The sequence below is a fragment of the Cervus elaphus genome, chromosome 3 (assembly GCF_910594005.1).
Source record: "Cervus elaphus chromosome 3, mCerEla1.1, whole genome shotgun sequence".
In the NCBI taxonomy this organism is placed as follows: domain Eukaryota; kingdom Metazoa; phylum Chordata; class Mammalia; order Artiodactyla; family Cervidae; genus Cervus; species Cervus elaphus.
Window position 1 is genome coordinate 7,026,029 of NC_057817.1, and position 6,902 is coordinate 7,032,930.

Here is a 6,902-nt window from a genome sequence, read left to right on the forward strand (position 1 = left end):
AGATTTTTTTGCTTTTTGAAAATAAATCAGTATAAGATTATGCTTAATTTTGAGTTAGTTTTCTCTTAGCCAGAAATGAATCATTTAAGTATTTTAAAATGTGTTTCAATTATCATGGTCTACCACCCAGACTAAGAATAAAATGGAGAGGTTAAACAAAATCTATATAAAGGGTAATAATAAATTAATTTACCAGGTTTTATATACATTTCTTACCTTGTAGAAAAAAATGTCTTCCTTAACTTTTTAGTCTCTATGGGAAATATGACTTCAACAATGGTTCAAAAAAGCAATGTCTTATTTATGAGTTAATATGAATCATCAAATGATGCTGATGAAATACACCATACCTATGTAGCAGCAGCATACTGAAAATAAAAATAACGTAACAATCCATATCTTTCTTTTTCACTTAAATTCTTGCCCACAGTGTCTATTCTGATTCCTTCTTTGCCTTTTCTAAGATTCATGCTGATATAAAAACAGAGGTAGAGAAACTGGTGATCACTACCTACCCTCCATGAACTTTCCAAAGTAATTTTGTCTACTTGGTCAATTTTTAAATCAAATTTATCCTATAACTCCAATCCACAAATTAAAACGTGAGTGTGGAGTGTGTGTATGTGTGCATGTGTATGTACACATATTTGAAAAAATTACCCCAAATAATTCTGACCTCCAAAAACACACTATTGGATGAAGAAACCATAGCTTTCAGAAAGCATAAAATCACATTTAAAAAGCATCCCACTCCAGGAAAGGAATGTCATTTCTGATTTGTAAAGCACACAGGCAGGGTGAGGATCCCTTCATTTGTCATTCCTTCAGACTCTAAGGCAAGGGACCTTGCCATCAACAGCAGAGAAAATCACTGTTCTTTCTGAATTTCCGTCATCATCACAGAGAAGCTGTAGGCTAAAATCATTCTTTTTTTCTCCCATGCTCAGATAAAATAATCTACATTAAAGACAAAAGATACTAAATGCATGCGTACATATCCCCAAGCCAACAATCTAATATGATTTGTTTTAAAAGTTATTCTGTACTGATCGTAATCCTCCAGACGAGGTCTTCTGAGGAAGACCAACATGGGGCTGGAGTACCACCATCAATTTTTGCATCACAGAGCTCTTAGCTGTCATTAATCATTTAAAATAATCATTCAAAGTGATTCATGGTAGACAAACACCTCAAAGGCACTGACAAAATTTAAACGTAAGTTATAAACAAGAATATTGAATTTCTTTGACCTGGTAAAGTTCTTTAATTTATGAATTATTAGTGATGATCTCCAAAAATGTTTTTCTGGGACTTCCCAGGTGGTCCAGTGGTTAAGACTCCTTGCTTTCACTGCAGGGGGCACAGGTGTGGGCCCGGGTCGGGAACTAAGATCCCGTTTGCAACATGGCCAAAAAACTTAAAAAAAAAAAAAAATTTAATAAAATAAAAATATTTTTCCTCTCAAAAACCCAAAGCACTAAGCAGTCAAACTCTAGTTCCTTCTTAGAATGCCTGACTCAACAGAGAGAAAGAAGACACTGAACTGAAGTATGTCCATTTCCAACACAGAGACATCCAGGTCTTCGTACATCTCTTTCTTTATCAACATTTGGACCCCTAAAGTGCTATTTGAAAATTCGGGGATGATCAGAATATTTTCGAAGGAAACTTTATAAAAGGTGGATGCCCAGGCACCACCCATCACCCAATCACGTGTTCAGACATGGTGGAGATGATGATGTGTGGCCTTCACTTGTTTAGTGAAGACGAGGTTGAACTTATTCTTCGGTCTTTGTGGGCTTTTCATGTTTGGGTTGGTTCAAGTTCTCAGTATTCCTTGGGACATTACGCTTAGATTTCTTGGAATTTCAATGTGTTTTAAGGTTGAACTCAGGGTAGCTGTCCTCCAAGAAATGCACCCCAGAGAGCAATTTTCAAAGAATTTAGGTGTCTAAAAGCATCAGAGAAAAAAGGAGGTTGGTTTTTCAGTGGGTACTGTGTGAACAACCACTTAATTCACTTCTGGAAATAACAGAAGAAGCCACAGCTTCTATGAAAAAAACAAAATGGAGGGGAGCTCAGACCTTTACACAAGGTAAATTTACCTTTACACAACTGCAATTATAAAACAAAAGAAAAAAGAAAAAAATAAAATAAGAGTTTAAAAAAGTCATTTCAAGTTGGAGCCAGGAGAAACTCCTTAAGCATGTTGGACCCGGGAGAAGTCACGAGATATTGGTAGAATTCAAGGCAGGAGAATATTGGTGGATTTCAAACGTGTATTATTTTGTTCTGTGATGACATAGCTCTGATACATTTGCAAGGAATTACTGGTTGTATAGTTATAATAGTAAAATTAGTATATGTGGCAAGAATGTAATTCCAGCACATTGGAAATAATTGCTCACTCTGGAATTCTTCAGGAATTAGAGTTGAAAGAGAACAGAGAGAGATAAATAAGGGGAAGTAAGCAGAGTTGACGGGACCTTTTCCTGAGCTCAGGACTGCCAAGTGTCCCTGGTCTGTGAAGAGAATGATGCCAGATGGTGACTACATGGAGAAACTGGGGGGAAAACCTCAAGGGGAGAGTGAGCTTCAAAATCCAGTCAGGGAGGTTATTGCTGACTCTCCAGGGAATCAAGTGAAGTACTATGCTTGCAAGTGGGGTTGGCCTTCATGAATGGTTCCCAAACCACTGGAATCACCTCAGGAGCATTCAAAGAGCAGACTCTTGAGTCCACAGCAGGCACGCTGAATCTGAATGGGGTGGAGAGGCAGAGGATGGGGCACTTAGCCCATGCCAAGCACTGTTCCGGGGGCTCACTGTTTTAGGCACCATTAGTATGGCCACTAACGTATGATTTGACACTTCAGCCATCTTCTTAATCAGGTATTGGCCCCTTTAACAGGCAAGGAAGCTGAGACTCAGAGAGGTTAAGTAACTGGCAGCAAGTCACAGAGCTGTGATTCGGATCAAGGTCTACTTCTAGAGCCTTCGTAACCCCGGCACTCTGCCAGAGCTGGAAGTGAGGCAATCCAGATACATTCAAACTAGAAGCTTTATTATTTTTTTATTTAGGAGCCAGAAAAAAAATTCAGGAACAGTATCCTTTCCTACAGTGTACTCATTTCATATGTAATCTTCTTAAAAATAAACTTTATTTTTTGAATAGCTTTAGAGTCTCAAAAAAAGCTGTGACAGTAGTAGAAGGAATTCCCATATACCCTACACCCAGTTTCCCTATTACTATCTAACAGTGTAGTATATTTGTTATTATTAATGAGCTAATATCGACACATTACTAAGTCCATGTGTAAACTTATTCAAATATATTATTTGTAGTCAACTGACTGTGCAAGACTCAAGATTAGCTCTGATGCCTCAAGTGTCTTGGGCAAAGAATTTACCTGTTGAACCTTATGTTACTCATCTCTAAAACAGAAATAATAAAAATAATGATTTAAAAAAAATAATGATTTCACAGGGATATGTTGATATATTTGAAGAGGGTCCCATACCTACCACTCTTTTCCCTTGCCTGGGTATGGCAGAGGCCAAAATATTCCTGATAGGACTGCTAAAGCGGATAAAGAAATGTGTGACTTTTATCTGCAGTCAAGTGCTATATAATACTGACCTCCTGGATAACACAGACTTACATGACAGGTCGCACTGGCCAGGTAAAGCGAAGAGCACAAGGGGCAACACACACAGTTTCAAGGGGAAGGAGCAAGAAACGGGTGGGGCGCCGCATGCCCAGTTTCCCATCAACAAATGTCATCAGTCGATTGAAGCCGCTCCTTCTTCCTTGGAGAGATAGCCAGGAGGGGTGAATACTAATGGCAATTGGGCAACACTAACTGTTAGATTTCCATGAAAAGATGTCATTTGCAGTAACATGGAAGGACCCAGGGATTATAATACTAAGTGAAGTAAGTCAAAGTTAAACATCATGATGCTACTTTTATGTGGAATCTAAAACATGACACAAATGAACTTATTTACAAAACAGAAAGACACTCACAGACATAGAAAACAAGCTTGTGGTTACTAAAAGGGGCAAGGAAGGTGGGGAGAGGAGTTTGGGATTCACAGATACATACGACTACATACTGATATAAAATAGATAACCAACAAGGATCTACCGTGGACCACAGGGAACTATACTCAATATTTTGTAGTGACCTTTATGGGAAAAGTATCTGAATAAATATGTATATACATATATACACACACACACACATATATATACACACACACATATATACACACATACATACTACTACATACTAATATAAAATAGATAACCAACAAGGACCTACCGTGGACCACAGGGAACTATACTCAATATTTTGTAATGACCTATACGGGAAAAGTATCTGAATAAATATGTATATACATATATATACACACACACACATATATACACACACACACATATATATATATGCCAAACACATATGAATCACTGCACTCACACCTGAAAGTAAAACGACATTGTAAATCAAATTATAACTTTGATTGGAAAGAAAGAAGTTAGATTTACATTTAAGAATTGATCTACATGTGTGAGCTCAAACGTTTGTGTCTGGTACAAATAGACACGAAGAAGCATTTGCACCAAACAACTCATTCTGCAACACATATTGATTTTTATTTTTCCAGCCTAGACAGTGGTATTTTGCTTCAAAATAGTCCAGATGCTAATAGTGAGTAGGCACAAATGTAGGGTTGTAAAAAATGTGTTTTTTTAAATAAGAATCACTTTATTATGACCATAGAAAGCCAAATAAATGATTGAATCCATTAGTTGTATTTTCTCAGCATGATTTCCAAAACTGGGTCATCTATGGAGTCACCCTGTTAAAAATATAGAATCTTAGGTTTCACTGGATCAGAACATCCAAGGTCTTCCTTTCTTTCTCCTTCTTCTTTCTTTAAAGTTTTATTTTGGCTGTACTGCAGAGCTTGTGTACACTCCCCAACAGACTGAACCCTGGCCCTGGCATTGAAAGCAAAGTCCTAACCACTGGACAACCAGGGATTCCCCAAGGTCTTTCCATCTTTGAGAAGACTTTAGGAAATTCTATAATCAAAGATTTTGGGTCTCACTGGTACACACTAGAGGGACACAGAACACTGAAATCTAATTTGGAGGGAAAAATAAATTTTTTCTTAAAAAAACCATAGTTCTGAGTTACTAAGATGTATAAAAATATCGATCTATTTTATAAGCTTTCTTCACTTTGCTTCAGTTTGGAAGTCTTTTCAAATAAGTAAAATATATTAATCTCAGAAAAACCTCATATCACAGTTTGCCTGGGCGTGGGCAGCAGACCCTGGGTATGCAGCAGACAGGCTGCTGGAGAAGTTAAATCTTTAGGGAGCTTGCATTTGGGGAGGCAAATGCTAAACCTATGTTTATATCCTCACCATTTCCTGAGAAGGTATACTCTTTGAAGAGACTAAAATGAAGATATTGCCAAGCCAACATTAAAAATAGGAGCATGTTTGGAACATGCACACTCATTCAGCTCCGAGCACTTCCTGCAGACGCCCACAGCTCTCTCCAGCTTCTATCTGATGCAGCAGAGGCAGCACATCCCTTTCCTAAAGAGGCTTCTCTTTGGCTTCATATTAACGCGGAGACCACTGATGCTATTTCTGTGTCAGCAGCAATTCCTGTCCTTCCTGTATCATCCAAGGAGCCCTGAATTCTTTCTGAACAAGAACATGCTAGTCCTGTCCACACTGGCAAGGGGCAGCCAGGGGTAAGGGGTTAGGGAAGGGGAGGTGATGGGTGAGTATTTTTTTGAAAGAGGTTCAGCATGAACTCAGCAGATTCACAGAGTAGGTCAAAGTACAAGGCAAATCAAAATTTGGAAATACAAATTTGTTTTCTGCTGCTATTTTATTTAAAAAACAATCTTTTTTCTAACTTCAGGGAGAAAAAAATCAGCCTAAAATCAACAATTTGCTTATTTCTGCCAGTTCCTGTTTTACTTAGCAATTTTCTCTTTGCCTTATTCTGAACATACATTATTATCTTTGCATCTTCATACTCTTATTAGACATCTGAATTAGCAATCATTTGTTAAGTGCTGTATCTGTTAGCTCTTGCCGTATAACAAATTACCCCACAACTTACTTGCTTGAAAAAACAAGCACTTATGTAGCTCTTAATTCTGTGACCTGAAAAGGTCGTTCTTCTCCAGGCTGTCTTTGCTGTTCTTTGCTGGGCTTATGTGGCCTGTGATCGCTACTGGTGGGACTGGAGGCTGGCTGGCCTAGGACGGTCTCACCCTACGTCTGGCTATTGGTAGGTGGCTGACTGGCACCCGGATGCCAGAGTACCTCAAATTTTCTCCTCGTATCCTCTCATCTTTTAGCAGGCTAGCTGGGGCTCCTCGACATGGTGACCTCAGGGTTCCAACCCCAGTGAAAGACAGCAAGGCCTCAAGTGCCAATCTCTGTCTGCTGTGAATACGCCTATCTCCTCATCCAAATCTGGTCCTATCTCCACGTGCGGTGAAACAGACTCCACATCTTGATGGGAGGAACTTCAACCCATCGAAAGGGTGTGCCTAGACAGATGTGGGGAAGTGATGGCCATTTTTGCAATATAACCCAAGGGCCTAGTTTGTGAAAAGTTTTCACATTTAAAAAACAGATGAGGCATCTGCCATGGTTTAATGACTGGAGTTTATTTTTCATTTTAGCCTTATGTCGTGACAGAGTTCCAACCCAGGCAAATCCACAAAACCTCATCCAGCAACACCAATCCCTACTTTTCTTTCACCATGTGAGCTTTCGGGTTGTCCTCAGAACTGGCTGCGACTCAGAGCCATTGAAGATGGACCGCGGTGCAGTGAGTGCTGCTGGGTGGTCAGTAAGGAAACAT